The following is a 24,023-nucleotide window of genomic DNA, read 5'->3' as shown; positions in this document are numbered from 1 at the left end:
TTCTCAATGTCTCTGTGCTCTGTTTCCCCATCATCAAAATACCCCTTTATGTTGCTGTTGTGAAACAAATAGGTCCAATGGATGTAAAAGCAGCTTGAAGGGTATTAGTCATTATACGTGTTGTAAGACATTGTCATCATCGTGCTTACAGAATTCATGGGACCTCATGTCCCTGCCTTCCTTTGCCACACTCATCCCTGTCCATGGTGCTACCCCTCACTGGTAGTGCTGGGTGCCCTGGTGGACGCTCTCCACCTGCCACAGCCTCTTCTTAGAAATGGGTTCACTGAGGCTCAGAGGAACCCAAGGTCAGGGTGGAACTCAGGGTCACAGCCATCCTGGGTAGCAGGAACGCTCTGCACCATTAGAAGCGGAGGCCATGACTGGTCAGAAGTACAGGGCTGTGGCTGGCATGGACCCAGTCTCCAGAGGTGAGCAGGCCTCCATGCTGAGTGGGGTAACTTCCAGCTGGGGCTTTCCCACCCCTTAGAGTGTGAGCTGTGGTCTTGGCTATGAGATGGGAACCCAGTGGAGCCAATCTGGGTCCCTCACTCAGTGAGGTTTGCATCCCCACCCTTGCCTCTTGCTCTGAGCCCAAGGGCTAGGGAAGGAGGTTCATAATAAGCCACAGGTAGGTGGCCTTCCTGGATCCCCAAACCACAGCGCACTGGAAGCCTCACCCCAGGGGTGGCAGAATGTCCCTGGTAGACATGGCTGTATTCTTTGTGCATCTCAACATTGGAAGGAGAGCACCAAGTTCTCTCCTCTTTCCTGGGGCAATGAGGTGTTATGAGCTGAACTCTGAATAGTAGGTAGGATGAAGGGTGGGTCTTTCAGGCAGATAAAACAAAATATACAGAGGTAAGAAAATAGGAATGAAGGGAGTGTGTGTGTGTGTGTGTGTGTGTGTGTGTATGTACACTGAGGCCTGGGAGCAGGGCTGGTGGGCGGAACGTGGGCAGTGAAGACCTGGCTGGGGTAAAATCTATATAATCACCAGGATCTGCAGGACCTAGGAATAAAGAGCAATAAAAGGATGGTTGGAAAGTTCTAGAACAGTTAAAACTTGGACATGTGTTTCTGGTCATGGGAGGTGACAGACGCCTCTGTTCTTATTGCAGATCCCCTCTGAGACAGCTGGGAGCTCAGAACGTGTTGCCACCTGTGAAGAGCGGGCCAGCCAGGAAAGCAAGAAGGGATGGAGTGGAGCCCCGCCAGGGCCTGAGGAGTGACCATAATCCACAACCACTGGACCTGGAGCCTCCAAGTCAGGAAGGCAACACAACCAGGGAGACTCAAGAAGAATCAATGCTTCGGCCCCCAGCGACATGTACACGGTGTAATGACAGGTAATGAACCTGGGGCTCATCTATCCTTTCTGAATGATGTGGCAGGTAGGAGAATACATCAGCCTGCAGTAGACATAAAATGTCAACCCTCGGAAAGATAACTATGCAAACAAAGTGCTGTAAGGCCTGATAAGATGATAGATGGGTGCTTTATAGTTATTAGTTTCTGCCCCGTGCACTTGCTAGAGCCGGGCACTGGAAGATTTAGCATCAGGTAGGTTCACTTCCTAGGCCTTATGGGAAGGCCTGATGCCTTTATAGATGGAGCACTGCTTGTTTGAAGAGCTCAAAGTAACAAATCAAGAAGTCATTATTCCCCACTGGCCCCTTGGGAAGCCAGGAGTTGATGCCAGTGGGGAAACAGAGGCAGTGAGGGGTGCAAGAGCACTTTCTTGTATTCAGGAAGCAGAGATACATGAGGGATAGATCTGGAGACCTCACTGGTTGGGGAGACTTCCTGATGGATTGAGATTTCTTCAATGATAGGGTGAGGCGATGGGTTGGTATTTTTTGTAGAAACAAGGACAAGGGGATTTTTATGGCTCCCTCCATCCCTCCAAGGGTGCTAGATCAAGGAGCAGATGTCAAGGGCCCCTGGGGAAGGTCATGAGCAGACGTCTGAGGAGCACAGGAGGGGGCTGGCAGATACCCTGGGAATCTCAACCAAGCAGTTGAGCCTGGGAAGTCAACCAAGCAGGAAGTATCCAACAGGTCTCCGGAGCCTAGAAGGTGGGGTTCTGAGGCTAGAAGGACAGGGAGCCAGTGGGATTGGAGACCCCAAAGCTGGTCTTTGCTCTATATGTCATACAGGGTAACACTCTGGCAACTTTCACCTTGGGGAAAACGGCAGTCTAGGGCAGAAGCAAAAATAGCTTAGGGCCTTGGGAAACTGACCAGAGCAGGGGGGGAGAAGGACCAATGGCCTGGGGCAGGAGGCCCAAGGAGGTGTGGCAAATTCCATTCCAGTGTGGGCCAGTGTCAGAATCCATAGGGTCAGGCCAAGGGGTGGGGAGGGGCAGAGTATTAGGACTTCTGGGTGGCCTTGTTCTAAATCAGGCAGAAAGAATAAGATGAGGAAGGAATTCAGAAAGCTGAGCCCAGCTCTAGGAAATGGGTCAGCCACAGGCACCAGGCAGGCCCAGGACTTAGCTCCTGTGTATATAAGGAAATAAAAAGGGGGTAAGCTCCAGGGAGCCCAGCAAGTATAGCCCAGCACAGCGGCCTGGGGCTGTGTCTCTGGATACTGGCGCTGCACTATTCACGTACCCTACCTCTCAGCGGGGAAGGAGGTCTGTGTATCTCAGACTTGCCTGTGGACCTGGGCAGGGCTGACCCTGGAGGGCAGCTGATAGGGGCAGAAAAGGTTCAGCTTGCATGGTAGTATGTGAAGACTTTCATCATGTGTGTGGCCTCAGGAAAGGAGCGACAATATGCTTCCTGATCAAGTCAAGAAAGGGCAAAGGACCAGGTCTATGAGAAGGTTCTCAACCTATTTTAGCAATATTGCCGAGTACCTGTTGTGTCCTGGGTTAGGTGCCAGCAATGCAAAACTGTATGAGGCATCTCTGCCCCCAAGGGGGGGGGGGGGTATGGGACATAGGAAAAAGAATGGCAGTGGGGACAGAGCCAAGACTCCAGGAGCCTCAGGCTCCCATCTTCAAGACAGGGACCACGCTTTCTCACTCACAGGCTGGTTGGGAGCATTAAATAAAATAAAACATGCAAAAACACTTAGCACAGCAGCTGGCACCATAATAAGTGATCAATACATTGAGTTCACTTCCATTATGCTGCTCTTGGAGGAGCTCACAGTCTGGCAGGGGTGGGAGCAGAGAAGCCCGGGAGAAGCGCATCCTGATTCCCAGGGCTTCACATTGCTCCAACGGGGTCTGAGGCATGGGCTCCGAAAACCTGGTTGTCAGAATTTGTCTGGCTGTGGAAGATACAGTTCCAGGTGGATCCAAGAACTCAGAAATGGTGACCGTGTTCAAGTGCTTTGGCAGTTGCTGGGCCCACGGGTTCTGTACGGGTACCGAGTAGGATAGAGGGCAGGAAGGGCGGTGCCAGGGATTTACGGAAGTGTTGAGAAGCGAAGAGCCTGGAGACGTCTTGCCTCCTCGGCTTCCAGGGCGGTTCCTGGGAGTGGGGCAGGGTGAGCTGGGTATAGAAACCAAGACTTGGGTCCTGCCGCAGGGCTGCCTAGGACAGCCTGAGCCCCAGATGTAAGCCGCACACACGATTTGAAATTTTCTAGTAGCCACAGCAAGAAGGTAAACACAAGCAAGTGAAATTAATTATAATAATGCATCTCATTTGACTCAAAAGGCCCAAGTATTATCATTTCAACATGTAATCAATATGTAAATTACTAATGAGATACTTTACATTCTTCTTTTCACACCAAGTCTTTGAAGTCCAGAGTGTACTTGAGACGTACAAATACCCCTCAGTTTGGACTAGCTGCATTTCAGGTGCTCAGCAGCCACATATGGCTTGTGGCTACTGTACTGGACAGCTCAGGTCTAGAATCTGGAATTTCTTGCCAAGGGGCACCCAGGGGCCAGGTGTGTCTTGAGCTAAACGACAAGACTTACTGTTATGTCCTCTTCTTATGGTAACGTATCCCTGGGAAATTAGCTTGAATAATCAGAGATGTCTTGAATCACTTTTTCTAGATGGTGACTTCTGTTTTCTGGAACCAGAAACCTGGTTATGGGTCCCCCCACCTGGTCTTAGGACCCCAGCATCTGCTGGTTCCAGTTCTTAAAACTCTCTGAGCTTCAGAGGCTTTGTTGAAACTGGCACTGATCATTTCTATCTTGCTGGGTAACCAGGAGGACTGGATACAATAATGAGCGATTACTCTGTGCAATTTGATGTCAAGAAGGGATTCCTTGTTATTTTCCTAAATCAAATGACAACCAATTTGCGTTCCCCTGTTGGCTAAGTCTGGCAAGTTTCCTAGCAGGCATTTCTGTTGTTCTGTCTGTTGTATGAGAACGATGAGGATTTGGAGGTCAGGAAAAATGGGGAGGGAGGCGAGGCCTGGACCCCCGCCCACAGCGGCAGTGTCTGTCTGTGGTCTCACCTTATCCGGATCTGTGTGGTCCTCTGGAGGAGGCAGGCTCTGCCGACAGCTTGTGCCCCAATGTCAGCTCTGCCATAGGGAATGTTGGGGCCCCTAGGCCTTCATCTCTCGGGTTTGGACACCGCCAAGGTGCTGTGTTCCAGTGGAGGGAGGGTTTCTGGCCTCTGCAGGACCCCTTCCCTGAGCCATCCCAGGCATCTTGGGACCCACCCCAGGGATCCTACCTCAAAAGCTGTATTTCCTTCAACGCCCCCGTCTCCATCCTTCCAGCTGTGGCCTTTGAGACAAAGACCCACCTCTACCTTATCACCCCCTGTTTTCCCCAGCCATAAAAACACGGATAACTCCCTCCGAGGGCAAGAGAACCCATTGCTACAGAGTATGGCTGCTCTTTCCAGGGGTGGGGAGTATTTTATGAACGACATCTGCTCTAGCCACTGGCCCCCAACCACCGCAGAACAGTGAGGTTTGGTGAGAGTCCTGCCACAGGGAAAGAGGTTTAAAGAGCGCGTCTGCAGGAAGACCCCATGTCCCCCTGGCCTCGTGTGGAAGGAGCAGGACGAGGAGGTGGAGGTCAGTGTCAGTGTCAGCTGCGCTGGGATCGTGCATAGTCTACAGAACAAACGAGGGTCTCCAGGCCCGGGGACTGAAGCGGTGTTTTCAAGGCTGGGTCAACACTTGATTGTGGGTGGCGGGGTCAGCGGTGCTTTGAGGCTCACCGCGGCGGCCTCTGGGGCCCTGTGTTGCTGCCTCTCTAGACACGGGGTCCTGTCCCCTGGAGCAGCTGGCTCCTGCTTCCTGCTGCTTCTGCTGGGGCCCGTGTTCTCAAAGCTGTCACGAATCAAAAAGGATCCTCCAAACCAGTGTCACTGTGACTTAGCATCTATTTTAAGAGGTGACCCGTGGCACATTTGGAGGACAGCGGGGAGGAGGTTTCACAAAATCAAGCACATTTAGACAGAGAGGCAGCCATAGCCCTAAGTTCATTGGGTGACTCTGTTTATTGGGCCTCACCTTCCCCAGGCCTTAATGTTCCCATCTGTTAAATGGGCATGAGGAAGCCTACTATGGTGAGGCCAGGTACACGTGCATTTGAAAAGTAAGAGGCACTCTGAATCATAACCACCAAGGATCTGAAAGTATTACGGCAGCACCCTTTTCCTCACTAACTCTTTTCCTTAAAATTAGTCTCTCTCTTGCTTCCTGGGGACACACAGGGAATAGTTTCTGATATATCTTCCGTGCAGTTTTGCAGCAGGGAGAGGCAGGCAGCCACATTGCCCTTGACTGACAACCTTCATATGGGTATTTAACAATTTTAATTTTTCATGATTCCTCTGATAAAAATAGTGCCGACTAAAAACAAATACATTTGTATTTTCCATCTCCTTAATTAGTTTCTAATTTGGGGGTTCTTATTAGCCTAAAATCATCCCACTGAAATGGTCCTTGGATGGTAAAAAATGTGCAAACCACAATCAATTCTAGAGAGATCTTGGTATTTAATTATGCTGATTGGAGCACTAGAGACCCCTGGTAACATGAACCTCTCAGAATAAGCTTGATTTGTGTAATTTGGTTTTTAAAAATTTTGGATGCATATTTATCATATTCAACTATGTGTTCTTGTTCTCCTTGAGATTCGACTCATCTTGTAAGAGATGGGTGGAGGAATCCACGGGCTATTGAGACCCTGGGATTCCAGCTGAGCCCACAGAGTTGCTGGTGGGGTCCGTCCTGAAGGGAGCATGGGGTCCCCAGCTTGGCTGGCCATTTAAAAATGTCTTTTCTTCAAAAAAAAAAAAAAAAAAAAAGGAAAGGTTAAGGGTCACACAGAGACAGCCTAAGAAACGGTATGCTGATAGAATTTGGGAGGCTGAGGGGTGCCTGGGGGGCTCAGTTGGTTAAGCGTCAGACTTCAACTCAGGTCATGATCTCGTGGTTTGCGAGTTTGAGCCCCGCGTCGGACTCTGTGCTCATAGCTCAGAGCCTGGAGCTACTTCTGTGTCTCCCCCTCTCTCTCTCTGCCCCTCCCCCGCTTGCTCTCTCTCTCTCTCTCTCTCTCTCTCTCTCAAAAATAAGTAAACATTAAAAAAATTAGAAAAAAAAGAATTTTGGAGGTTGACGGTAGGAGAGACTCTCCCATGAAATCCTAGAAAGTGGGCAAGTCTCAATGTGTTAGAGATGTATCTAGAACCAAAGTTTAGAATGTGCTATAACTTTGGAGGCACTGGGAAGACCCAGTTGCTCAAAAAGTTGTCCAAACCCATGGGTTAATATCGGCTTTGCTAAAAGTTGGACAACCAGATGTAATGTCACGGGAAGGACACGCACCGCCCATGATATTTGCTTGCTGTAAAGCTGAACCTAAATCTCCTCAAGCCTGTAAATCTAACTACCATTTTATACAGGAACTAGAGGAACACGCAAAGACACCATGGAAGGTGGCTTTGCCATCACCAAAGCCAGACCAAGACCTCAGGACAAATGCCCCCGTTTTGCCAATAGGATGAGGAGGGGGAGTTAAGGGGAGGTACAGGGGAAATTATTGCAGATTACTAGAGTAATTACTAGAATCTCAAGAGTCTTAAGAGAGACACCAACCAAATGCACTCTGTGGGTCTGGTTTGAGTCCTGATTTGGGGCCTACCTGCCACAGATGGACCAATCTGAGAGAATCAGTGACATTAAGTCCAGGATGGATGTTGGATATCCAGGAGTAATTATTAATTTTTTTTAAGGCGTATGATATTGTGGCAGCATTACGTACTGAAGTATTTACAGATGACATAATAGGATATCTGGGATTTTCTCTAATATGATCCAGATAAAAAAAAGATGGAGCAAAAATAGCAGATTGTTGCATATCGTTGAAGCTGGTTTGGTGATTGGTGACGGGCAAGTAGGGATTTATTATGCTCTTCCATTTGTGCATATTTCGAAAATTTAATAATGAAAAGTATAATAATAATAATAATGAGGAGAAGAAGGAGGAGAGGAGGAAGAGGATGAGGAAGAAGAAATGTCTTGACTAGTTGACTGAGCCCTGAAATTTCACCATTAGAGCTTCATTCGTCCAGCTTAAGCCTTCCTTCGTCCATAACATACAGCTTCTCCTGGGAGGGCGAGTCCGCCTTTAGGAAAGTAGCAGTGGGTCCGTAGAACGTTTTCCAGTGCAGGATACCACAGGGGTCTCATGCAAAAGAGTTCCAGATAAGGTCAGTTTGGAGAAGGCTGTACTGAACTCAGTCCAAGCAGATTTCTTCAGAGCCTTGATTATGCTGATAGACACTGTGCATCTTGGGTGAGGGTGGGCTATAGCAATGCAGTGTGCCCTCAATTATGTGCTTCAAAGGAGAGAGAAACCTCCAGCCCCTTCAGGGAAAGTCAGACGAAGATCAGGAACCTGGGTTCCAGAGCTGTTTCTGTTTACTAACTAGTCATCGGTTAATCACCGAAACTTGGTCTTCTTTTCTGTAACCTGAGCTTAGTATCACCTATCAGATATTTACAAGAACAGGAAAGAGCTTCATACGCGCTGTAAAGCCCAAGACCAAAGGTTAAATCGTGTGATTTTCATTTGGTGCCACTTTCTGAAACTCGGTCCATGAATGGTTGCTTGGAGGCTCGTGGCTCTGTATACAGGGTGTGGCACACATCACCTCAAGAAGGGAGTGTGGTGGGTGTCACGTGCTCCAAAGATACAAAGGTAGTAAAAACAAGCTCTCTGCCCTTGGGGAGGTCACCATAAAACTGGGGAGGCAGTGAGAATAAACAGTGATGGGGACTAGCGAAGCCATCTAGCCCTCAGGGCAAATGAAAGGTTACAATTAAGAGGAAGATGGGAGCACTCTTGGCTGGTCCGTGGCACTTGACCTGGGCCTCGAAGCTGCTGGAGATTTGCACGGGCCACCCCCTTGTTGGTTATGGATCACTCAGCTGGAATACTTCCCTGCCTCCAGCCTCCACACGCCCACATTCTGCAGCTGAGCACATAAACCTTGTTTGGATTATGGCGCTATCTCACGTGGGGGCCTAAGTCCTCCCCATCCGGAACAGGGGTCAGTGCTCCCCCTGCCTGGCCCTCCCAGCCACTCCCATCCTCTCCTCCACTCTGTCTCCACCTCTTGTTTCTGTCTTCCCACCGGAGCCCAGAAGAGCTGGGATTACTCATCCCATCCACACTCATCACTCCTGCCCTCTCTTTTAAGTTAAAAAAAAAAAAAAAAGTATAAACCACAGAAACAAAGCAATAAATTATGAGTCAGAAACACCCAAGCCTTCATGTGGAAATGTTGATCACCTTCAGATCACTCCTTCGGGCAGTGAGAGAAGACAACCTGAGTGGGAATCGTGCGAAAGGTGGGCAGCGGTGGTTTAAGCAGAAGCGCTGGCCTGGTTTCTGAGATGCAGAGAGCTGGCTGGGGGGCTTTGACTCCCCTCGTGGGGTGTGCATGCAGCTATTTGGGATGTGAATAGCAGTCAAGGGCACTTGTTAACAGAGAGCCCACGCTGCCCTTTAATCTGCACAGCAGAAATGAAAGAAAAGGAACCCAGAGAAGAACAGGGCTGGGGTGGGCACTTCAAATCAACAAGGAAGCCAGCTCTGTGCCATGCAAGGATTCAGAGACGTGTAGGACACATGCTGTGTCCTTAAGAGTCTGCGTGGGCAGAGCTCAGCCCATTCCTGGCACGTTTTAAGGCTCAGAAACCTGTTAGTACTGATATTCGGGGGAAGGACTTAGCCAGTGCCTGGCACATAGTTGCCCCTCCCCCCATGCCATGGCTTTCATAGCAACCACAGACCTCAGCTTTGGGATCAGAGAACCCTGCTCTTGAGTCCTGACCTCAGCACTTGGGCAGGTGACTTAGTCTTCCTGAGGCTCAGTGTCCTCTGGTATAAGATGGGGTAGCCATGCCTTCTTCCCAGGATGGCTGGGAGGAGGAAATGGAATGATCCAGAAAGAATGATCCAGAATGGGCCCTCAACAACTTTTAGTTTTCATCTCTACCTCTTCGGCCACTGACAAGTAACAAGACATCTGACAAGTGACCCTGAGCCTCGGTCTCCTTATCTACTAAATGGAAATAATTAGATTACCCGCCCTGCGAACCTCACTTAACAATGAAGAGTGAGTTTAGTGGGCAATGTATATAAAAACATTCAAGAAGTAGAAGGAGTTAAACATTTAAAAAGTGTATTCGTGTGTGTATTCGTGTCACGTATTCACCTCTACAAACGCACACACGCAAACCATACTCCGAAGAACTCCCAGAGTGGCAAAAATGTGTCCACAGCGTGGTGCAGGTGGTCTGGGAGGGAGGCAGGTAGCACCTGACTCGAAACTGGTTTGCCTCGTGCGTTTTGGCTGGTTCACTTTCCCAGAGGCTGGTCGACCCACTTTTCTGGCCCGCCGCCCCACTCTGCGGGGATATAGGAGAAGCACGTGGGGCCAGACCCAGCAGATCTGGCATCCAGCTCGGCCCCTGAAACTGCCCTATGTGACCCTGAGCAAGTTGGGTAACTGCTTCCTCAGACACAAAAATGAAGGCTAAAAACTGCCGGCCACAGGACATCAAGAGGATTCAACGGGACGATGAGTTAAAGCCTTTCTACGTTGTCAAGTGGTGACCGAATGGAAGAGGCCATCATCCTCATAACAGTCAGCCAGGCCTTCTGAGCCCAGTGGAACAAAAGATTTAATAGCACTTGTTAATTGACTAATGTGCAGCCTGCTATTTCCCCCGCTTCTGGGGAGACAGTGGTGACTATTTTTCTATTAGAGACACTCCTTAAAGAAGCCTTCCCTGACCCTGATCCTCTGTTGTCTTTCTGAGTCAGAGGGTGTATCTTCCCCAGCCCTGACCGTTGGGGCTGAGATCAGCCATCCATTTACCCACTTATTCTAATTCACTTCATAACTCAGAACTCACTGTGGGCTTTGATTTACAGTTAATGGTTCATCTTTAAATTTTTTTTTTCAACGTTTATTTATTTTTGGGATAGAGAGAGACAGAGCATGAACGGGGGAGGGGCAGAGAGAGAGGGAGACACAGAATCGGAAACAGGCTCCAGGCTCTGAGCCATCAGCCCAGAGCCCGACGCGGGGCTCGAACTCACGGGCTGCGAGATCGTGACCTGGCTGAGGTCGGACGCTTAACCGACTGCGCCACCCAGGCGCCCCTAATGGTTCATCTTTAAATGAACACTTGTCTGGAATCTTGCATCAGTCAAAAGTGGTGGTGTGGACCTGGCAGCCAGGTAATGAGGCCTGGAGTGCTAAGTCTATGTTTTTTTGGCCAATATTTCCCCTGTTTCCCACTCTCGGCCATGTAACGAACCCTCCACAAATATGCACTCGTTTGATTTTAAGGCCACATTGTGTCGTGGAAAGAGCACAGGGATTGGTCGGGAGGTAGGAGCTCTGAGCCCAGCTTTGCTGTTAACTCACTTGCTGCATGATGCTAAGTAAGAAAATAGTGACCTCTCTGGGCCTCCGTTTGCCATCTTCCAGGAAGTGCAGGGTTGGGAGGGGAGGTCTTGCCCTGAGCCTCTGACTTAGCAGACCAGCCCAATGAAGTGTGTAATGAATGAGAGAGATCTATGTTCAGATTACAGAAATAATAACTGCTTCATCTGAGAAAAAAATAGAAGTGTTTCACTGAGAAAGTGAAGGAAATTGTAATAGCCCCCTCCCCACTCAGAGACAACCACTGTCAACAGTTCAGGGCATCGTTACATCTGTATTGTCACCGTGGGTCTGGAAAATAGATCCAGATTGCCCCCAAATGGGATCAAGCTATATATTGTGTTCTGCAGCTTGTGTTTTTACTTAATATATCTTGAAAAAAAAAAAACTACTACACATCACTCTTGTTTTTTTATAATATGGCTTTCTATAGTATGGATATAATTTATTAATAGACTAGAATTAATTTTGCTAATGGACATCTGGGTGGTGGCAGTGAATTGTAATTGATTTGATGGTCAGCCACCCCTCCTATTCCGGGAGCGGGTCAGAGAGGAGCCTGGGAAGGGAGAGCTCGTTTCTAGGACCGGAGCCACCGTCTTTAGCCGAAGGCACTGCTGCCCAGAACTGGGGACATTGACGGTCAAGCTGGGAACACAGTGAGGAGGGCCTGGGGTGCGGTGGGCTGGAGCTTTGGGCAGGCAGGAGCCTAATTGTGTGCACATAGTGCTTAGTGCGGTTCGGTTGCTCCTGGGACCACGGAACGTCAGCAGCCGGGACAAATGTGAGTCAGGCCTGAGTCGGGGAGCAGATGTGGGCACAGCCCTCCAGATGTGGGCAGCCTTGAGTGGCGTAGGCCTGGTGTGGGCCCCAGCTTTCACCGCTCTCTCCAGTGCTGAGGCAGGGAGGCCGGGCCACGGCGGCCTCCAGCCCCAGCAGGCTGCTTATCTGTCCTCCGGTCCTAGCCTCTTCGAGGCTGGAGGCCGGTGAGACCTGCCATCCCCCTCCCAACTTCTGGGTCCACAGGACTGTGGGAGCCCAGGCAAGGCAGGAGTAGCATCCATTTCTGGGAGAAGGCAGAAGGGACATTGTTGGCTCTTGCACCTGGAATTATTTCCCATTTCCTCTTTCCTCTTGTGTTTAACTGAATTAGAATTCTTGAATAGGTAAAGCATTTACACAGTTCAAAAATCAGAAAGACATACAAAGACACATATACCCAGAGTTCTCCCTCTAGCCCTTTTGGCCCCATAGATAACCATTTATGTAACTTTCTGGTTTATGCTTCCATTGTTACTTTATGCTAAAATGGAGAAATTTGAATATATATTTTTAGTTTTCCACCTTACCGTTCAAAATATAGCCTATTAGATATTCTATACCTTGCTTTTTAAATTTCCTTACACGTGTATCCTTGAAATGTCTCCATATTAGTATGGAGAGCACTTTCTCATTTATTTATGTATTTGATTATTTATTTATTTACTTACTTACTTATTTTTAATAGCTGTGTAGTATTCACTGGATGTATAGATAGGGATTTTCATTTTTATTTATTTATTAAAAATTTTTTTTTTGATATTTACTTCTTTTTGAGAGACAGACAAAGAGCATGAGCAGGGAAGGGGAAAGACAGAGGGGGAGACAGAATCCAAAGCAGGCTCCAGGCTCTGAGTTGTCAGCACAGAGCCCGATGCTGGGCTCGAATTCATGAACCATGAGATTGTGACCTGAGCCGAAGTCAGGCGCTTAACCGACTGAGCCACCTCAGGTGCTCCTGGATAGGAATTTTTAAAACAAGCCCCCTGTTGAGGGACACTTGGATCATTTCCAGTTTTTTTTTTTTTTTTTTTGCTATTAAAAACAATTCTGCAATCTGCTGTCAGTCTGCACTACTTTGTTATATGTGTGTATATGTTCCATTATAAACCACCCCAAATCCTCTTCTAGAAGTAGGCAGAGTATGCATTTATATGTGAGCAGATAAGGGAACCAGACTTTGCTCCCAGATTTCTACGCTTTGTTATCCAGGTGACTCAGTCTCCAGCTCCCTAGCATCCCATAGTCACCAAAACATCTAAGGACAGCGTCCTTTGCCTGCCAACCTGGGACATTGGAAATAGTCTTTACTTTCATTGGCTCTGGTGGTTTCAGTAAAGACTCCATCCTGAGCCCTAGACCTGTGAAAGCTCCAGAAAGGTTGGCAGGGAGTCCTGAACCCAGGGGTAGAAGCATCATGGTCTAGACCGGTGAGAGGGTATGGGTTCTAGTCCCAGATCTGCCACTGATGAACTGGGGGATGCTACGAGAGTGTCTGTCCTCATCGCACAGGTGAGCTGAGTGGCCTGAGGTCCTTTCCCATCCCGACATGCTGTGGTCGTAGGAGCAGCCGAAAATGGTGTTAAGGACAGTTTTAAAATCCTCAGGCCCTGGCTAGCAATTACATGTCACTTTCTCAACTAGGGGCCTTGTGCTGGTGTTTCCTCGCCTCCCTGGTGGCCGGAGTGCTTTCTTTCACGTGAAATTGAAGCTTCGATGAAGCTGGCTTGTACGTGGTAATAAAATGGTGCCCGTGTGCAGATTCCCATTACTCATAAGTACATTCATTTGGCTACAGATTTGTGAAGCCCTTTCATTGCCAGTGCATGAAAAAGGGATATTTCACACATGTTTCACGTTAGCACCGTGATTTGGCTTCTGAGTGAATAAGAATCAAGGCAACAGCCAACCGCCACCCGAGAGCCCATTTATATTGTATTACACTGCAGCGGCCCCACCTTTGACTATGATCTTGTCAGATCTGATAAGGTAATAGTAGTAATAACTTATAGCTTCATTATGTGGGCTCTTTCCCCAGGGCTTCGCTGCCTGCCTGGGTGCCTTCTTTGGGGTACGTCCGTTCCTGCCCAGGGTGTATCCTGAGTCGGCAGGTGCCTCCCAGTGAGCCTCACCCTAGGAAAGCGGTCTCGGCACCATTTACCCATTAATCAGTTGGTAGATCAATCGGTCGTTCAGTCCAATGTTGTCGCGCACAGAAACCCTCACACGCAATGTGTTCACACCCTGTGCACCCTCCTCCTGTTAGCACCACCATCGGCTCTGTCCACCGGGCCTCCAGCTTCAGCCCCACCTGCTCCCCTCTGTCCCTGGAGTCTGACATGCCTCTCCATTCCTGTCGCCACGCAGCCCAGAGCACCTTCCCTGGACCAGCCCCGCGGCCCACTGGCCTCCCTGCGTTTCCTCGTGCCACCCTCCCCCCGATCTTTCCGGGGCACACTGTAGTTGCTCTGGTAAGCATGTTCACCTGATTAAGTCACCCCCTTATTTCCACCCTCTGCCGGCCTCTTGTTGCTTCTGTGATAAAGGTAGAAATTCTTGCCAGGACTCGGAGGGCCTGCCCCCCTTACCAGCCTTCTTCTGCACCCTCTTCCCTTTGGTTTCTAGAGCAAGCAGGGTTCCTTTCCTCCTGGGGCAGAATGCCCACGGCTCTTTCTGGGAGCTGGCTTCCCTCAGCCTCATGGGCTTCACCCCTGCACACCCATCGGAGAGCAGCTAGGGTGTCCTTCCCCTGACCCGCTGGGCTGGGTCGGGTCCCCTGTTAGCCCCGATCACAGTTGAAATAAAAGTCTAACGAGCTGTTTCGTATCTCTGTCCTCACCAGAGGGTAAATTCCACCTCCCGCTGACAGCTGGATCCTGGCACAGCGCATAGAACACAGTAGGAGCATACCGAATGAGGGGAAGTGTGTGTGCACTGTCTCCTGGAGGGCAGGGCAGGGGGCGCAAAGAATACAGGACCCCCAGTGAACATTCTTTTTGTAGCAGCAACATCAGAAGGGCACGGTCGTGGAACTACAAAGGACTCCTGAGGTAGTCTCAGGCCCAAGCCCCTCGTTTAGGGAGGGAGCATAGAGCTGTGGGTAAGTCTGAGGCCTCTGGCGTCGACCGCCTGCCTTCTTGCTGTGTGTCCTTGAGCAAGTTGCCTAACGTCTCTGAGTCTCGGTATCCTCATCTGTAGCATGGGGACGATGCCTTTTCCAGAAAAACATTGAGGGTTAGATGAGAAGAATGTTACGTTAAGTGAGAAAACCCCATGCCAGGTGCTTAGCACAGGGCCAGCCCTGAGCACACGTTGGTCGTTATTATGGTATTACAGAGCAGGACACGGAAGCCCAGAGAGGTTCGGCTTCCTGAGAAAGATCACACAGTAACTAACACAGCCGGGTTTTCCGTACCGGTCACTGGGGTGAGCAGTCTGTCGGAAGTCACCGGCATAGCCCTTGTCCTACAGAAGTTCTGGTCATATTGCCATCACATAGTGGTTCTCAACTGGGGAGACTTTGCCTGTTCCCTCCCCCCACCTCTCCTGGGGGCATATGGTGGCGTCTGTCGACGTCTTTACGGTCAGAGATGTGGGGAGGGGTGCTACTGACAGCGAGGAGATGCCTGGGACACTGCCTCACACCCTACAATGAGCAGGAACCCCATCCCCAGCAAAGAAGTCCAGAATGTCACTAGCACCAACACTGAGAAATCCTGCTAGAGCGTTTATAGGAGGGCCCTGGGCAAACCAAGTCCATCAGAAACTGACCTGACGAAGGGCACCCTCTCTAGAAAGGCCAGCAGGTGCCTAGGAAGTCTGTATCCAGGGAAAATGGCCTCTCTTGCTGGAGGCGGAGCCAGGATCGAAGCCTGAGCTAGAACTCAGAGGCAGACGAGAGTCCAATAGCTGGGTGGAGCAGAGAGAAAATGTAGTAGGAGCAGCCTGACCGGATGTGTATGGGGCTTGGGGCATGTGAGTAGTTTCTCTGAGGGGCATCTTTGCCAGCACCGACCTTCCCCTTCCCATTTTCCAAAGGGCCTGTGGCCATTTGAGATTTCGGGGCGCTTCTGCAGGGGTGTGGCTCCGGGCCAGGGCAGACCAGAGAGCAGCCCGTGCAGTGCTCCCCATCTGCCGGAGGCTCTGTGAGCAGCTGCCCTTGGGAGGTGTGAGGACTCAGGGTAAGTGTAAATCACACTCCATCCAGCTTCCCCACCCCCAGCCCGGCACCATTTTCACCTAGGAAAAGTCTAATAAAAATGCATTCCAAGTTCTAGTCCTAAAGGGGGAAGGATGGGGAGGAGCCGGGGAGGGGAGCCAGCCCAGCACAGCCTTGATTAAGTGTATCTGAGCCGCAGGGCTTTTCTGGCCTTAGATGCAGCCCCAGGGCTCCTGGAAGTGGGTGGTTCTGAGTGCCCGCTCAGGACCATGGGGCGGCCCTGGGTCCCAGCCCACTGTGTGGGTTAGATGGGCGCTCTTAGCTCACCTCGGGGTCGAGCGGGCCTTCAGAGGTTACCTCACTTCAGGGGAGGAGGCACCAGCCAGGGGGGGAGGGAGGCTAGCCGTCACAAAACACCTGTAAGGAACGGGGGCAGGGAAGCCAGAGCAGGCCGCTTGAGCAGTGGCTGTCAGCCCTGACTGCCTAGTAGAATCCCTTGGAAGCTTTGAGAAAATGCCAGTGCCCAAGCTTTACCCCAGACCTATTACAGCAGTCTCTGGGGGTGGAACTCAGGCACCAGCAAATGTTTCAATTTTTCTAGGTGATTTCAACGGGCAGCCAAGGCAGAGAACCACTGATTTAAAGCTTCGCTGGGCTCTGTTAGTCCAGCCACCCTGAAGCCTGTAATGAGGGCACCGGGGGAACCCTGGCTGGGGTACAGGGGAAAGCCTAGTCATGAGGAGGAACTCATGCAGCTGACAGACCCCAGCCAGGGGCGGAACATCACCTCGGTGGCCATACAGGTGACCAGGATTTCCGTTCAGGTGGACCACAAGAGGATTTGGGGGAAGAACACGAGGACCTCCTTCCCAGGGGGAGAGGTTGCCCAGAGCTGGGGTCTGAGGAGCAGGGACGAGCTGCTGGCACACTCCCTGCTCCTGACGGAGTGCTCTTCAGGACTCCACATAAACTGCTGTAGAGTTTACAGTAGATGACGTTTTGTGGTTCTTGGGACGTGTGTCTGGTCTTTGCTGCCAGCCTGGGAGCCTCGGAGGAGAGCGGTAGCCGGGTCATAATTCCACCCGGGATTTGACCACTTCTCACCTTCTCCGCTGTTTTATCAGATTCTAGTAGCTTCATCTCCCACCTGGGTTTCCACAATAGCCTCCTGACTATCCCAGCCTCCAGGCCCACCCCCCTTCCCCCAGCCCCCATAGGCCGTTCTCAAGGCAGCAGCCAAGAGAGATTCTTTAAAAGGTATCAGATGGTTTCCTTCTTTGCTCAGAACCTTCCAGTGGCTCTCCATGTTGCTCAGAGTAGAAGCCAAAGTCTTCAGAGTAGCCTGAAAGGCCCCCACTATCTCTCCTGACCCATCTGCCCACCTTCCCTGGGATCACTCCGCTTCGGCCTAGCTGGCCAGTTCTCAGGGACTCCTGGCTCAGGACCTTTGCCCAGACTGTTGCCTTTGCCTAGAAGCTCAGTCCCCTAGAAGCTCAGAAATGTACAAGCTTCTTCCTTCCCCTTCCTCAGGACTTTGCTTGAATGTCACTTTCTCCATGACACCTTCCCGGACCACCTGCTTCCTGTCTCCCGGATCTTAGTTTCTCTCCATGACACTCATATACTGACCCTGTGTATTGTGTTTACTGTCTCTCTCCCTGCACTAGAATGTGAGCTCCGAGAAGGTGGGGATTTTTTTTCTATTACATTCGCTGGTGTAAACCCAGAGCCTAGGACAGTATCCAGTCTGCAGTGGGGTCCCAATATGTTTGTCCCTGTTTTCCCTCTTTCATACTGTTGATGCTTACAACTGACTTAATCATAGTCTTTGTCTCATGACATTCTACTGGCCCATTCATGGTCTACTCTTTTTAGTTATGTAGTTTTGTTAGTTATTTTTATTAATGTAATAAGCGCCCAAGAGCTCATCATCCAAAACAAAGCACGGACTTGACCACACTTACGTCCAAACTCATGATCCTGCCTCCCACCACCCCCGGTCTCCCCACTGAGGTAATCATCTTCCTTAATTCTGACTTTATCATTCTCCTCTTTTCCCTTTTATCTAGTTTCACTGCATTTATATGTATTCCTAAAAAGTGTGTCTTACTGTATTTATTTTTAGCTTTATACAAAGCCTGTTATACTGTGTATAATCTTTGAAGTCCTTTTCACTCAATATTGTTAGAAGACCCACCTACTTGGTTGCATGCACTGTGGCTCATTCCTTTTGATGACAAAAAAAAAAGAAAAAAAAAAGATTGGTGGACTGAATATTTCACTTTATGTCCCTTCAGAGTGCCAAGTTCGTAACAATAGCTAACGTCTATTAAGTACTTCCTCTGTGCAAGGCCCTCGGCTGTTTGATTAGCCTCACTTACCAGGTGGGAAAACTGAGACACGAGAGGTAAGCACTGGCCTAAGGCCACACCAGAATGGCTCAAGGGCCAGAGGCAGGATGTGAACTTGTACAGTGTGGCTCCAGAGGCCTTGCTGGCCCCTGCACCATCCCACGTCTCCAAACAAATGTGTGAGCATGCTTGCTTGCACACACCCACCACCACGGCCAGGACTTTAGGAACCCCACTGAATGCCTCTCGGTTACAGAGTTTCAACACACACACACACACACACACACACACACACACACAAACACCCTGGTGTTCTGGAATTGCTCACAAGTACTTGTTAATTGATAGAAAAATTATATTAGGAAAAATATACCTTAGCTTCTGATGCTTGCCAAGAGCTGCCTGACTTTCCCTGTCTATTTCTGTCTATCTGCTCTCTGAAAAGAAAAAGGCATCTAGGCTTTGTGCTTACAGCGGCTGGTGGCTCAACAGGCTATGCCCTTGGGCTTGGCTCCTGGGAAGGGAGCAGGCTGGGACAGTGCCCTTGGCCTGTGGGAGGAAGAGGCCTGTTCAGGGCAGAACCCTCCACCCCTGAGCCCCAGGTGACTGCAGGGGCCTCACTCAGCAAACTAGGCATGCGTGACCAGTGTGGGCAAGAACTGACCCTTCCAGGGACCCCTAGCCCTCAGCTACCCCTCATGATATTAGGAACATCCTCTCAAGGGCAAGACTCTTTCGTATTAGAAACGAACAGAAATGATGGGAAACTGGAGGGCTGGGCACAGGACTGAGCAAACAATAGATCCTGTCTCAAGAACAATTGCCCCTGCCCCAGGGGTCAGGCAAATAAATGAACACTTGGTGGCTTTGTCCTGAGCTCAGTGTTGGGCTTGTGTGAGTTGGGTTTGACCACAGGGAGGACACAGCCATGGATTTTACCCTTCTGGGGTGAGGAATGGCCTGTCCACTATGCCAGCATTTGCCCAGGCCTGGAGCAGAGACGGTCTGGAAGGGCTGCCTGGGACTTGCCTCACTGAGCTGCAGGGGGAAGGCAGAGGAATCTTTCCAGGAAGCCAGACGCCTGATAACCGAGCAGGGTGGAGGAGGCCAGCACCTTTGCCTGGGGGTGGGGGGGGGGCGGTGGGGGATGGGCTTACAGGCAGGTATGTGAAGCAGGAAGTTCCAGACATGTCAGGTCAGAGGAGGAAAGTTACATAGGTGAACACTACGACACATTCTGCTTTTTGCTATCGATAGGGGGCGGCAGAGAGCAGAAGACAAATAGTGGGGCCTCCACTGCCAGTAAGTTCACCCCAGCCTCAGTTTCCCCTGAGCACCTGTGGGCCTAGAAGCCTTCAAGCTGAGTGCAGGTCTGTGGCACTGTGGAAGGGCATGGGGCCCATCAGTAGTGTGTATGCACTTAAGTGAGGTGGGCTGGGGTGGGGAGGCACGGAATCCTCCAGAAGGGGAAAGGACTGCTTGAGCTCAGGATGAGCTGTCTCCACCCAGGCTGCACACTGGAATGGCCCCAGGAACTTCTAAAATACCGATGCCCTGGACTACCCAGACCTACAGAATCAGAAGGTCCGGGAAGGGACCCAGGGATCCGTCTGTTTTAAAGCCTCTCCAGATGATTCTTCTCTCCAGCAGGGGCTGAGATCCACTGAGTCAGACACTCTGCAGTTTGAGTACTTCCCCCTCTGTTCCCCCTCCCCCCTCCTTAGCTGCAGGACTGAGTACTGACTTAACACCATGTATACAATGGTGATGGTGATGGATGTGATGACATGGGGGGGGGGGCGGGCTGCTGTGACAATTAAGGGAAACATTGTGTGTAAAGCTTGCCCATGGCAGCCACCTGCAAGGAACCTATACAGTCAGTTCACGGTGTCTTTCACGAACAGGTTCTGGACCTGGCATCCTCAGGAGCAGTGGCTTCATTTGGGCTCCTTGGGGACATGCAACATTTGGGGACATGTTTTGTGTCTGGAATCTGAGCCCTGGGTGAAGCCGGCCTGGAAGTTTGGGTCAAAAATGGTAGATCCTGTCTTGTGCCAGAGCCTCAGGTCAGAGATGATGATGGCACGTGCTTCCCTGAAGGCCTAACCTCGGTCATGATGTCTAGCTAGGGTGTGGTGTTAGCCAAATCTGGTGGGAAGGCAACATTTGTGGAGGGTCCCCTATGTGCTAGACGTATTCACATTTATGATTTCATACAATTCCCAGAGCAACCATGTGTGATGGATACACATATCCCCCTTTTACAGAGGGAGAAACTGAGGTCCAGAGAGGCCTGGCAGCTTGCTCAAGGTCACACATAACCGCCTCCCCAGAGTTCTAACCTGTGGCTTCCTCCCCAGGCTGAAGGGTTGTGGTGATAGACGCTGGGAAGATGGGGTCTGGGCTCCTCACGTACCCATGCCCTGCATTTAGTTACTTCTTATTCCCAAACCCATATATGGATGGGTCATTCTTGTCAAAGTCTCCACACCCCAACCTTTTTAAAAACTTCCTCCGTTTATTTTCCGTGATGCTTTTTAGAACATTCTTTTGACAATTCCAATTCTGCTACATCTGTAGCGAAAGGGAAAAATGAATAAAGGAGTGTTCTTTTGAGGCTCAGGGCAGTGGTTGGTGGTTCAGCTGGGGTCTGGATGGGAAGCCTGGGGGGCTAGAAAGTTGATGATGTGAATCTCCAGGGGCAAGAGGAGTGGGGGCAGTGATGGCTACTGGTCCTCCCTGAGCAGGGCTGGGCTGGGGGCTTCCGGGTGCTTATATGGTCATGAAAGTCTATCTGGATCCATAGGGTCTGTCTCCAAGGCATGTTTATAGACCTCTTTCCATTTTGTGTTACACTTTTGCAGGGGAGGGCCATGAGGCTGATAGAGCCCCCTTCTCAGAGCTGGACTTGAGTTCACCCAGCCTGGAGAGGCAGGGGCAGGCCAGGGCAGTTGGATGGAGTGGGGCAGGAGTCCAACTCTGCAGCCACCGCCCCCCCCCAGAAAGGCTGGTTCATCCACGCCCATTAGGAGCTGCCATTCTTACAGAGTGTGGGGCTGATCATAGGTCCTGTTCTGCCTCCTTACTTCCCACTTTGCCTAAAATGAGGAAACTGAGTCCCAAAGAAGCAGGTGACTTCTTAAGGGTCATAAGGCTAGAAAGTGGCCAAGTGGGAGTCTCCTGAATACCAGACCATTGCTCTTTGTGTTCAAACAGGGTGGAGTGGGGAGATGGGAGGAAGAGAAAATGGGATGACCTTGGACATCAAGAACCCTTGTGAGGATAACCTTCACTTTATTATGAATCCAAGCACATGATCCCCCAAGGTTGCCTTCCTCACCAGATTACAGAAAAAGTTCAGTCATTTTCCTGTGTTTTGTTAGGGTTTTGAATTTTCAAACATCCCTGGGCCCTGTGAGCCTAATTCAGTATTGGTGTGCCAGTTTACCCCCAGCAGATTTCCAATAGTTGACGACTGGTCGGTGCTTTTCTCAAGGTCAGATTTCCAGGTACTTGACTTTATGCAGAAGTCGCTGTGTTCCAAGTGTCTCAACTCAACTGGCTTCTGCAATCATACACATTTGTCCCAACGTTAATTGGCACTCTTGAAGGCATTGCCCAGGCAGATGATACTCTAGGCTCTGACAGCCTAAAAAGAGGACGGGAGAGTGCGGCCATGCCCACGGTCACTGTGTCCTCCACAGAGGGCTCCTTTCACCCTGAGTGTCTGTGCGGACTGCAGGAGAGGAGGGGCAGCGGAGGGAAACCATACCCATTAACAGGTCGCTCGGGACTCTTGGGCTGGCTGCAAAAAATGCCTGCCTGCATGCTTGTAAAGTCCCGGGAGAATGTTAAAAATGAAAGCCAGTGTCAGGGCTAGGACTTCCAGTGGCCTGCAGCTTTGAACCCTTCTCCCAGCTGTCAGTGATCTCTGGAGCGGTGGGCTGGCCTGGAAGGGAGGGGACAACTGTCGGTTCTTTTTCCCCCGGTCTCCAAGAAAGCTCAGCTGGAGACACCTTCCTAAAGGAGCTTTCTGAAAGGGCTGGGTCTTGCTCCTGGGGACCCAGTGTTGCCCTTACCTTTCACTGCTCATCATTCCCTAACCTAGTTCCAGCAGCTCTTGGCCATTATGTGCAGTAACCCCACACACTTGTCTCCTCTCTCCTCCTTCACTGGGCTCTACAGGTAGGCTTGCCAGATAAAACAGAAGATGCCCAGTTACACTTGAATTTCAGATAAGCAAACGGGGTGCCTGGATGGCTCAGTCGGTTCGGCGTCTGACTCTTGATTTCGGCTCAAGTCATGATCTCATGGGTTCGTGGGTTCGAGCCCCACGTCGGGCTCTGTGCTGACTGTGCGGAGGCTGCTTGGGATTCTCCCTCTCTGCCCCTCGTCTGCTCATGTGTGCATGTGCGTGCACTCTGTCTCTCTGTCTCTCAAAATGAATAAATAAAAATAAATCAATTTCAGATAAGCAATGAAAAAAAAAAAAGTTTAGCCTATATATCCCAAATATTGCACAGGACATACTTAGGCTAAAAAATCATTTATCATTTATCTTAAATTCAAATCTAGTCTTGTATTTTTGTTTGTTAAATCTGGCAACTTCACCCACAGAGAGATCTCCCCACTTGAGGCTGGGCCTGGGAGGGGGGTGCCGTCTGTGTTCTGTGTCTTCTGTCCCCTGCATCACCAGGTTCCACTCCCCAATGCCCCGGGGATTTTAATAAGATGCAAGTTATGGTTCAGTAGGTCTGGGGCAGGGCTGAGACTCTGCATCTCTAACGAGCTACCAGGGCAGTGCTGTTGGTCCTAGGACCAGACTTTGAGTAGCAAGGAAATAGAGCAGTGATTACCAGCTAACCTCAGATTCACAGGGAAGTGGGCTAGGGTGGGGCGCTGGGGGAAGGAGGTTTGAAAACACTGGTGCCCCGGGGCTCACTCCACAATTTTGGGTTAATTTGTCTGGGGCAGGGCCCAAGCAAGGGACCTTTATTTAATTAAAAAGATTGTGTTTATTGTGGCAAAAAGCAAATAACACAATTTACCGTCTTAACCATTTCTAAGTGTATGGTTCCTAGTGTTAAGTGCATTCGCATTATTGTGAAACACATCTGCAGAAGCTTTTTGTCTTGCGAATCTGAAACTCTGCACCCATTAAACATCAACTCCCCCTTCTCCCTTCCCTCCAGCCTCTGCTAACTAACATTTTACTTTCTGTTTCTGTGCATTTGACTACCTTAGATACCTCCTATGTAATTGTGCTGGTAATTGCCTTTTTGTTACTTACTTAGCATAATCTCCTCAAGGCTCATCCAGGTTGTAGCATGTGATAGGATTTCTTTCCTTCTTAAAGCTGAATAATATTTCATTTTATGTATGCGCCACATTTTGCTTATCCATTCATCTGTTCATGGACGTTTGGGCTGCTTCTGTCTCTTGGCTATTGTGAATACCGCTGCTCTGAACACGGGTGTGCAAGGATCTCTTTGAGACCTTGCTTTCAATTCTTCTGGGTATATACTCAGAAATGAGATTGCCGGATCGTATGGTAGTTCTATTTTTAATTTTTTTGTAATTAAAAAATTTGAGGAATCTCCATACTAGTTTTCATAATGGTTGCACTAATTTTCTTTTTTTTATATGAAATTTATTGTCAGGTTGGTTTCCAGACAACACCCAGTGCTCATCCCAACAGGTGCCCTCCTCCATGCCCATCACCCACTTTCCCTTCCCTCCCACCCCCCATCAACCCTCAGTTTATTCTCAGTTTTTAAGAGTCACTTA

The 24,023-nt window shown here is 50.0% G+C and overlaps 1 protein-coding gene across 1 annotated transcript in view; it reads left to right on the top strand.

The window, feature by feature from the left end:
- ZBTB7C (zinc finger and BTB domain containing 7C) overlaps positions 1 to 24,023 on the top strand; it is a 351,806-nt gene that overhangs the window by 68,330 nt on the left and 259,453 nt on the right. Inside the window, exon 2 of the mRNA XM_043558760.1 lies at positions 1,122 to 1,349. The gene's annotated coding sequence lies outside the window, so the exon portion shown is untranslated. The remainder of the gene's footprint in view (positions 1 to 1,121; positions 1,350 to 24,023) is intronic.

Source organism: Prionailurus bengalensis, chromosome D3, assembly GCF_016509475.1.
Source record: "Prionailurus bengalensis isolate Pbe53 chromosome D3, Fcat_Pben_1.1_paternal_pri, whole genome shotgun sequence".
NCBI classification, from domain to species: Eukaryota; Metazoa; Chordata; class Mammalia; order Carnivora; family Felidae; genus Prionailurus; species Prionailurus bengalensis.
Note: the sequence above shows the minus strand (reverse complement) of the source record. Positions and strands in the feature narration are given on the sequence as shown.